The following is a 10,766-nucleotide window of genomic DNA, read 5'->3' on the forward strand; positions in this document are numbered from 1 at the left end:
GAGCTCTGTCACTTCCTCAGTGATGAGATGATGATGTCACTGCTTCAGAGACAATGGAAATGATGAACATCTGGGTGAGGATTGGCCAAGCTTTGTCTTCTATGTTCTATGAGGAACATTGAATAAAATCAAGTAGCTTCATATCTGTAAAAGTCTCAGTGGCTCTCTAAACATGACCAGAAACAGGAGCAACTCATGCAAAGTTTTCAGAATAAAAGGGTCCTTGATTTTCATTACATATATATACAAAGAAAACAAGAACTTTCCCCAGATTTCTTGACCCTAGATCCAGGGTTACATAGACAAAAAACATATTTAAATCTCAGGTAAAGATGAATCAATTATTATTTATTTATTTGTCTCTTTGAGACAAGGTCTCACTATGAAGTTCACACTGACCTTGAACTCCCAATGATCCTCATGCCTCAGCCTCCCAAATGCTGGGATTGCAGGCATGCTCTCCAAGCCTGGCTAAGAATCAATTTTATTTAATTAATTAATTTATTTTTTTGTTTATGGTTTTTCTCCAATACTGGGAACTGAACTCATGACCTTGCACTTGCAGGCAGGCGCTTTGCCACTGAGCTAAATCCCCAGCCCAAGAATCAATTTTAAAAAGAGAAATATCAGATCCTTTGCTAGAAGTTCTGGCACTTCCTAGTTTGGCCTGCTTATTTATTTAAAAACATGTGTGTTTCATTGACTGTGGTATTATCTTCTCAGTCATATTAGCAACAGGGAGGTTATGTCGTCTTGTAAGCTAAAAAGAATGTCAGGCAGTGGATGCTCTGAACATCACCAGAACATGCTCCTTTGGCAGCAATTCTGGAAGCAGAGTGTGGAAACAGACAAGCTATAAGCTCACCTCATAGAAGAAAAGAGTCTTTCTTGTAGCAAGAACTTCACTTTAAGCAATATCTCCACATTTCCAGCCTACTACACAAACCCATCTAACATTTTTCTAAGACCATGACTTAATCCATTCTCCCCATTTCTGAGAAGCACCTTACAGTAGAAGTTGTCTCATGATAAAAGTTACTTTCCACAGAGATTCCCAGCCCATGGGGTGACTGCGCCTTAGCACCGCTCTTCAGTGCACACAAAGATCCCAATTCTTGTTCTAAACGAAGCTTTTTTCTAAGTTAACACTGACAAGACAGTAATGTACTCATAGTCTTTGGCATCTCCCAAGACCTGTTCTATTTCACCTCCAGGAGCCTGGACGCCCAATTGCTGTCTGCCATGTCTACAGGGTGTGTTTTCTCTCAAGATCGGCAAGCTCTGTATTTCTCACCCCAAACACGAGGCATCAAAGACATTATGACACTGCCTGAGCATCTAGAATGTACCCAATGCTCCTCTGTAAGCTTCTCATTCGATGGAGGAAATAAAATCCCAGACAGGAAAGTCAAAGTTAAAGGTCACCTTGTGCTGAAATATTGGGAAATTGTTTGCGGGATATTACGAAAAAGTGGCAAACAAACAAATATAGCTAAAGAGAAATGCTTTCCTGAAAGTGAAAGTGACTTGGTGGTTGTAGGGGATGGAAACAGAAAATGAGATGAGTAGGTGCCTCGTTGACTTTATTTTGGGGATATGCTCAGAAACGAGAAGTTTCTCAACCTAAACTTTAAATTGTGTATTGAGACAAAAGTCATATTAAGAAGTGAAACACAGATACTATTTTAGTTATTATTACTTATAATCTCTGGAAGAACATCTACCCTCTTGTCTTGCTTGGCCTTCCTTTAAATAACTGCTGCAGAAAGGCTTTGACTGCTGATGTCAGGTGTTCCAGGCAAAAAGTTACTCAGGGATCTCAACACTTCTCTCTTCTCCATAAAGCTCTTTCTTCTTTATTCATAATGTTGTTCAGCACTTTTACACTTTTGAATAGAATCTATGTCCTCTTATACAGGCAAACAAAAGAAAAAAAGATCTTTTTCAGAATCATGGAAGAGATACTTCAAAAACTAGAAATATATATGCCTTTCTAGTAAGAGCTATATTTGAAAATTTAAGATTAATCTAATATTGCTAAAAGCTCATATAAATAAAGGAGGAAAATGAATTGTTGACAAGTAAGATATCAGGATCACATATAAAGACAGTAATAGTTCAATGGAATATTTTTCTTTTATGTTTTTTATTATATAATCAAGAGAATGGATGAGTTCCTGGACTTTTTCCATGACATCCTTAGCATTAAAGACAACTCTTTTTGTTTCAGAAATTAATCAAAATAAGCTACATGACCATATAAATATAAGCCCCCATTGTCAAAGAGGGAAGTTTGAATCTTTAATCAGTTTACGTAAGGGACTGGATTGCAAAGAGCATCTTTTCATAAGTATATCAGGTATATCTGCATTCAAAGAGGCTCGGCAAAAGATATTTATTTGGGGCATTAGAATTGGACTTCTGGGAGCACAGATTCCAGTAGATAAGAATGTCTCAAATAGGAAGGGACTTAAAGGGTCCTTTAGGGTTGAAAAAGAGAAAGATAAGTGAGTTATTAAAAGGTACAATAGATACTGTGAAAGGGAAAGAAGCTACTCAAAAGGAAAGAACAACTGGAATAGGGGAAAGGGGAAAAGTAAGAAGCGAAAAAATATATATAGCTAAGATAATTTACTACTAACTTCTATTAGTTCATTGAAAGGAACAGTTAGTATTTATACTGTTTTATCAATTTTGCATGCGTATATCTGGTAATCTGCACAACAACTTTGAAGATACAATATGCAGTATAATAACCACTGTCAATTGCCTGTCATCTTGTTTTAGATTCTGTACAGCTTTCATTGTTTTTTTCCTCTTTAAAATAAAAAATGGGTTATCATGTTGGTCAGCTTTCTGTCACTTAACAAATACAGAAGCAACAAAATTATGAAGAGAAACAGTTTGTTTTGGTTCCACGTTTCAGATGTTTCACTACATGATTCCTTGGACCAGTCACTTGGACCTGTGACAGGCATCACTGAGGGAGGATGAGGCAGAGCAAAGCCATTCACTTGGTGCCCAGAGAGCAAGAGAGTGAGAAAGACAAAGGGCGAGAGTCCCACAGTTGCCTTCAAGGGCACACCTACCTCCCACTGAGACCTCCCTCTTAAAGGTTCCACAGCCCCTCAACTGCACACTCTGGAGAGCAAGCCTTTAAGGGGGCCTTTTAGGGAACATTCAAACTATAGCAGTTATGTAGATTGTTATGACTTGTGATTGGAGGATCAATTTATTTCTATAGTGCAATGGGTCAGCATAAAATGATACAGTGAAGACTGTATCATTGTTTTAAGAAAGTTTAGTCTGTACAATCTTCAAAATGTTCTTCTAAGCAAATAATTTTCTTTTTTTCTGGGAGATGTAGTTTGCAGGGGTCTTTTGCACTTGTCTTGAAAAATTACCAATTTTTACTATGCAAGATGATGACCTCTAGCAGTGGTTTCCTGGAGGTTTTGAAGCTTCCTAGTGAGGATTTCAAGCACATTAATTTCCTGTAATAAACCACTTCCTGCTTTAAATGCCTAGAGAGTTTCTTTTTGATGTCTGATTTTAGAAACCTCAGTTTCCTTCAGTTCATTTAGCCCTGGGAAGAATTACATTTTGGGGAGCGGGGTAAGAGTGACATAGAGTTTCCATCTCTCTTTCACAGTGGTGAAACACCAGGAAAGAAACAGCATCTATGGTAGCCTATAGGCCTGTCATTGAATATATTAGCCGTTGATAATCTCCATATTTAAATGGTCACTCTGAACTCTCATGCTTTTGAGACCTGTTCATTTTCTAGAAGATAGATTGGAGAATGCCATGCTTCACTTAGTGTGACCTCTGCTGGTGGCACTATGGAATTGTTCTAGTTAAGTCATTTTAGACAGCACAGCGTCACTGTGGATCCCCTTTCGGGTACTGAGCTGTCAATTTCTGAAAAAATGAATTTTGAAGTGATGTGGGAGAAAGGAACAAATTTTATAAATCGCTATGGTGAAGCCCATCATTGACTTGTGATTAGTAGAAGTTTTAAGTGTGATATTAAAAATCTGCAATGGATAGTTAAGGGAATTACTAGAGAGAAGTTTATGAGCTAACCAGATTTCAGCATAGATTTTGTCTTTATTAAATGAACTTAGAAGAGGTTACAGTTCAAGTTTGAATGGAAAAGCTTGCCATTGTATTCCACATCTGCTGTTTACATTCCTTTGCTGAGCCTACATCTTTATAAGTTTCTCAGCAGGTAAATGTTGAACACTTTCACTTCATGGTCAATATGGAATCAGAGGCCAGCATACAGGCAAGTGACTTGTGTGTTTTCTTCCTTTTCCATGGCTCTATCTACTGCCTCATCTTGATTTATAAACAAAACCTGGAAAACCTATAAAATGAATGTTTTGTGATTTATCTAGAAATAATACAGAAAATATTGTTGTTATTTTTGGTGAAGAAAATTTTGTATAGTTTATTTCAATCTAAATAAAATGTGAATTTTGTTTAAAAATTTTTTTAAAAAACTTTTGAATTTATTCAACTAACAATAAAATTCTCTCTCACTTAAAATGTCATTTTTTGCCCTGTGTACACACATATTACTTTTTAAAATCTTCTTACAAGTAATATTGCTGTTGAGAAGTTTAGGGTCAATGGATTCTTGATTCTTTGCCGGTAAAGTGCCCTTCTCAAATGGATGCCTCACTTTTTAACTTCTGTGCAATTTCTGGCTATTCGTTATTCAATTCCTTCCTTTTCTCCAGGTTTGTTTCTTTTTTTCCAGGACCCCTGATAGTTACCGTCTGGCTCTATGTTTTTAATCATTTCAGGGATATTTTCTATCGCTACTTTTTTCTCTTACCTTCTTGGTAAATTTATATTTTAACTCACTAATTTGTTCTTCAACTATGTCCATTATATTTTTTATTTTTCATTGTTTAACTTCATAATTTAGTAACATTTATATGTACTGATCTGGGTCAGGGACACAGTGAGTAGTTTAGATTCTTGCCATAGTTTCTGTATCTACAACACAAGTGATGAAACGAACTGGGAAAGTGCAACATCAGAACATTCCTGTGGGTCTACACTCTCATTTTTCCCTATGAAGCCCCCTTCCCAGGTTGAAGCCACTCCCCAACCTCTGCCCTATTCACTGCCCTGATTTACAGGGCCAATCTGGGCTTCAGACTACTCAGAGAAGAGACTCACTTTGATGTAATTAATTATTTAGATACTTATTCTTATTATCACTACTCTTTCTCTAGAGATGATTTTGGAAGTGGGCCCTTTAAATTTCATTGTTTTGGCAGGAATAAGGAGTCATGGCATGTAAAATAAATGATCCCTCTTACAAGACATGTTTTGAGAACATAATATTAGTCGCTGTCTTTTTTGAGCCAAACTATATGAAACATTATCAACTACTATACTACATGCAATATTAAATATGTTTTTACATCTTTGGTCAGTGGTAAGGATGCTAATTTCCAGACTTCTATAGATGCTATAGAGCTTTCAGAGCAATGTAAGCTATACAAGGCACATCACAATTTTCTTCCAAGTGAAGATCGGCAAAGATGCTGGTGTTACTGTTAATCAGATACTACCAAAGGTTCAGGATGTTTTTCTGTTTCTCATTTGACTCGTTTGAATTTGTAACCACAGTGGTTTGAGGCAGGAAGAAAACTTTTTCTACATCAAAGGAAATAACAGCAGCTACTTTTGCATTCAGGAAAAATGGGTGGGTTGTGGGTAACAGTTATAACATTTAACATTCTATGTTTATTGTATTACAAGTAGTCAGTTAATGTCCAATTATTATAATTGGATTTATATTCCTTATAGTAATGCTTCTATGTGGACACAGTTTTCCTTAGTAGCTACCAACTAGACTGTCATGTTCCTATATGAAAATATGGGTAGCCCACGTTGCACCACAGCCCAAATGCTGCCTTGTATTCTAATAGGCAGAATGTATTAATCCCATGTATTGAGGTCAACCTGTGCCTAACATCCTCAAATATGGGAGTTAGGGGTCAAAGACTGGCTAAGCCGCAACTGTTGGACGGATAAAACATTTTTCTAATTTCCTGCCCATGAGTGAAGCATACAATCCTGTTTAGACAAAATTCTTTTACTTTGCCTCTTTTGGAGGAGGTACTTTTTTGAGGGGGGCTTGCTTTCTTGTCAGTTCTATATCTCAGGAAAGAGTGTAAATTTTGAGAAGTTTTGTAGAACAATTTTTAAAATTTGTAAAAGAAAGAAATAGGAAAGGGCAGTAGAGGGAAGGGGCCTTCTGAAAGCAGAAGGAGATACAAAAAGAAATTCTCACATGTGGAAGGATGGGACAGAACGACAGTGATATTGTTTAGGTAAATTTGTTCATATTTACGTCTTGCCTCAGGTTATATTCCTCTATGCCTCCCATTTTAGCATCAAAACAACAGTAAATATTGATAACATAAAATAACTTTTAATACCAATATTTTAATCCCAATATTTTGGACAAAGTAACAAAATGTCTGTAGAAAGTGAACTGCGGCAGAGAAGATAGGATCATGTTGGGAGAGGGGGGATGCAGAAGCAGATTAGAACTCAACAAAAGCAGCTTTCTAAAAAGTAGCAGTTGGAAGCCTGATAAGCCAGCCACACCCATGGGCCATTAGAAACACTACAGAGCATGTAAAAATGAATGATTCAAACATTTTCTTTCTCATTATTGAAAGGACCTGAGAACATGAATGTGTTACCTATGGATGTTAGGTTTCATAGCAGGCGAGGAATGAACAGCCTTCTTCCTTTTCCTTCCACTGAGAGGCACATTTTGAGGTGGATTTGGGCATGAAAGTAGGTAGTTTTGTGCCAAATAGTTTATCATTTGACTCCCTATACTTGAAGATGGAGGATTACTTAATTTCTTCTAAATAGGTAGAGAGAATATACCTATGTATAATAGAACTATTTTTCAAGATGTCACCATCAGCACCTTTTAGAATGTGAATTGAGGAGGATATCTACACTCACCATGTCTATAACATGCTGAGAGAGGAATGGTCCACACCCTAATAGAACATCACTAAACCTCGATTAGTCTACTTCTATCACTACTCATACCTACCAAGAGATACTTTCTAAAATTTTCCCACTGAGCACAGAAAACAACAGTTTCCCTTAGTAAAACCTAAATGTGCTATGGAGTATCTTGAATTTGTTTAGAAATTAAAATATCATGGTAGGGTTTGTGATGTAACTCAGTGATAGAGCACTTACTTAGCCTGTGCATGGTCCTGAGTTTCCCCAGCAGAGCAAAAGTAAATTAGTTAATTGACTAATAAAATAAAATATCAGTGTAGTTTAGAATATATGATACAGTCTTCTCTGAGAGCTATAACAGATGTTTGTTATACATGAGCTCATATGAGGTGCTATGCCCAGTAACTTTGACCATGAAAATTAAAAAAAATTTACTTGGAAATAAAATGAGGTGTGAGAATCTTTACAATATAACTAAGTGAAGACCTTAAAAAATTCTGCCCCAACTGACTTCTTTAACTACCTTTTCTGACTCTGTCTCTGGTACTTTTTAGATTTCTTACATTTTGGATTCATTTGTTTTTACATGAAAGCTCTGTCACATCTGCACCTGCCTCTATTCACAGTCATTGAAAGAGGGGCCAAAATCATGCAAGAATAGATGAAGTAATAGAGATAGCACATTTGTGGGATATTCAGGAGTGTTTACCATGGGGTCATCTGTCGGGAGAGAAACCTCAGCTCTGGCTCAGAACTCAGCATCTCCTTTAATCTGAGCAAAAGTCACTCCCCTGGGTTCTACCAGGAGAAAAGAAGGTGTATCTGTGTAGAAGTAGCCAGGATATGAATGCTGTAAATGCAGTTTGTGTTGGCATTTCTGGGTATTCAAAAGAATTTTTCAGTTATACAGAACTGGTCTAGAAAGACCAAAGTATTTATTATTCTACAATTTTGCTAAAAAAAGAATACAAGCCAGTGTTATCCTATTGAGACACACACTGGGGTCATTCCTAAATCTCTAGTCTGGGCCAACATGTAACAAGTCTCAATGTGATACAGGAGGCAACATTACAGAGGCTCTGAACTCAGCATTCTTCCATCCTTCATTCTGGTCTTTTCAGATTCATTCATGAGTTTCTCCCTTTTCCTATCTTCTTCCTCTGAGCAACATGAAAAACAACCAGAAATGGGAAATTTAGACCCTGGTCTAGTTATGACCAGAGACAAAGCAGGGCCCCTGTGGAAGCCTCAGGGTCCTGGGCAAGGTGAAGTTCAGTATGATTAGGGATTCAGATAATTTCTACACAATATTAAACACACAGGAAAACACAAAGTATTGACCTCAGATAATATTATGGGAAATATCTGTCATGAGCTTATTGGCAGACTGAAGAAATATGTAAAGCAATATTTATCAGTCCATATAAACAATTAGGAACATGGAATTAGAGAAAGAAATTGTGAATGTTCCACTTTTCCGTGGCAGAGTCTCAGAAAATTAGTGATAGGAGGATACCACTCTGTTATCATCTATTCCAGAAGGGGACCTAGGGGTCATGTCCTGACTTCTCAAATGTCCACAGGAAAAATCTCAGCTTCTTCTGGAAGTCTTAAAATGTGTGTCCATTGTAGTCTGGATTTTGAATGTACCCAGAGCTCCTGTCCTGAAGGCATTATCCCCAATGCAGCAGTGTTCATAGGTGCAGCCAACTGGAGATGATTAGCTCATGAAGTAGCTTAACTTCTCAATTTGTGGATTCAGAGCTTGATGGGATTTGGAGAGAGGCTTTGTTATAAGAGTGAGCTTTCTCTCTCTTTGCTTCTTGGCCACCGTGAGTTAAAATGCAGAAACTCTTGTTCAGTAACTGTTAGAAATCTCAAAACAGTGACGAGAGTAACAAACAAAACCAGAGAAGTGGCTGGGGATTTAGCTCAGTGGCACAGCGCCTGCCTGCCAAGCACAAGGTCATGAGTTTGATTCCCGGTACTGGAAAAAAACCCAAAAAACCAAAACAAAACAAAAAACAAAACCAGAGGATGCTGTGCAGTCACTTTGGCCACATTTCCGTGAATGCGGTCCTGAGGATGTCTGTCTCAGCCACTCCACATACAACAAGCTCAGGAAGAACTGCAGCTCAAGAAAACTCTTCATTTCTGTGATTGTATTCTAGACCATCAGTCTTCTGCTCTCTAAAAGCAGGGAAGGGTCTCTAGTGGAAGCATGGATATGGGGTGGACCTATCCCTAAGAATAAGGGTAGGGTCTATTCTCTTTAGTATCTTCCACATAGAGTCTTGTGCTTCCCCTATCCATAGTGAAAGGACAGATTCACCAGCAATGTCCAATATATCTCCACACCCACAGTCTTCAGTGTACATTGGCAACTTGTTCACTGAGCCACCTGACAGTAAGAAGCATTTTAAAGACAGACATGACAGACAAGCTCACTCATCTGGGAACTAGATAAACATTGAGAACAGAAACTCAGCCTGGATGGCCATAAGACCAGGGAGGACAAAGAGTGGAAGTCAAGTAGGTATCCCACCTACCTTGTTCTTCTGTCCATAGAGATAATAATATAAAACCCATTTTTCTCTTTTATTTTTCCTTTTTAATTATTTTGTTCCCCAGCCTATTAGTCATTACTGTTTCTTCATTTTACTGGGATATTGAAAGATTTGAGAACTTTTAAAGCAGGTTTTAAGGTGTTGTTGATTCTTTAGATGTTGATATTACTGATAGTTGTTCCTTTCTCACAATGCAGTGCTAGAGACTGATCTCAGTACTTTGAACAGGGTGAGTGGGTGCCTGAACAAAAATCACAACCAAAGCCAATGACATAGCACAGGGAGGAATCATTGTACCAAAGATATCTCTAGTATAGTGGTAGAGCTTTCTATTCCAAGAGACCTACAAACTTCAGCACAAAAACACGCAAGCATGAGAAAACAAAGCAATCAAATGCCTCAAAAAATTCATTACTCTCTCAAGTCTTCTCTTATAGATGCAGAAGTAGATCATATTGCAAAGAACTGAAAAGCTAAGACTTAAAATGACTGAAGGGACAAAAGAAGGGACAAATAAGCTGCTGAACAAACTGTTTTCTGAGGTGGAAATTCATTGCTATAAATTTCTCACTGAGGACTGCTTTCATTGAATCCCACAGGTTCCTGTAAGTTGTACCTACATTTTTGTTTGACAGTACATAGTGTTTAATTTTTTTCTTTGATTTCATCTGTGACCCGTTGATTGTTCAGGAGGGTGTTGTTTAATTTCCATGAGTTTATGGAGCTCTTGTGATTTCCTTTGTCACTAATTTCCAATTTCATTTCACTATGGTCTGACAGTATGCATGAGATAATTTCAACTCCTTTGCATTTCCTTAAGCATATTCTATGTGCTAGCATATGGTCTATTTTAGAGAATGTTCCATGTGCAGCTGAGAAGAATGTGTATTCTGATGCTGTTGGGTAGAACACTCTATGAAGGTCTACTAAGTCCATTTGTTCACAGGTTTGGTTTAGTTCTGTTATTTCTTTGCTAAGTTTTTGTCTAGTTGATCTATCTCTTTGTTACAATGGTGTGTTAAAGTCCCCTGTTATGATTATGTTGCTGCTTATTTCATTTTTCATGTCTGTTAAAATTTATCTTATATAGTTGGATGCTCCTGTGTTTGGTGCATAGACGTTTATGATTGTTACCTCTTCCTCTTGAAGTTTTTCCCCCACAAGTATGTAGTGACCTTCTTT

At 37.4% G+C, this 10,766-nt stretch overlaps 1 long non-coding RNA gene across 1 annotated transcript in view; it reads left to right on the forward strand.

The window, feature by feature from the left end:
• Window positions 1-9,409: 9,409 nt before the first annotated feature.
• Window positions 9,410-10,766, forward strand: part of LOC106147954 — a 9,905-nt gene continuing 8,548 nt past the window's right edge. The window contains exon 1 of the long non-coding RNA XR_001232998.1: window positions 9,410-9,549. This is a non-coding gene — a long non-coding RNA (uncharacterized LOC106147954). The remainder of the gene's footprint in view (window positions 9,550-10,766) is intronic.

This window comes from Chinchilla lanigera, unplaced genomic scaffold (assembly GCF_000276665.1).
Source record: "Chinchilla lanigera isolate Chin_1 unplaced genomic scaffold, ChiLan1.0 scaffold00012, whole genome shotgun sequence".
NCBI lineage: Eukaryota > Metazoa > Chordata > Mammalia > Rodentia > Chinchillidae > Chinchilla > Chinchilla lanigera.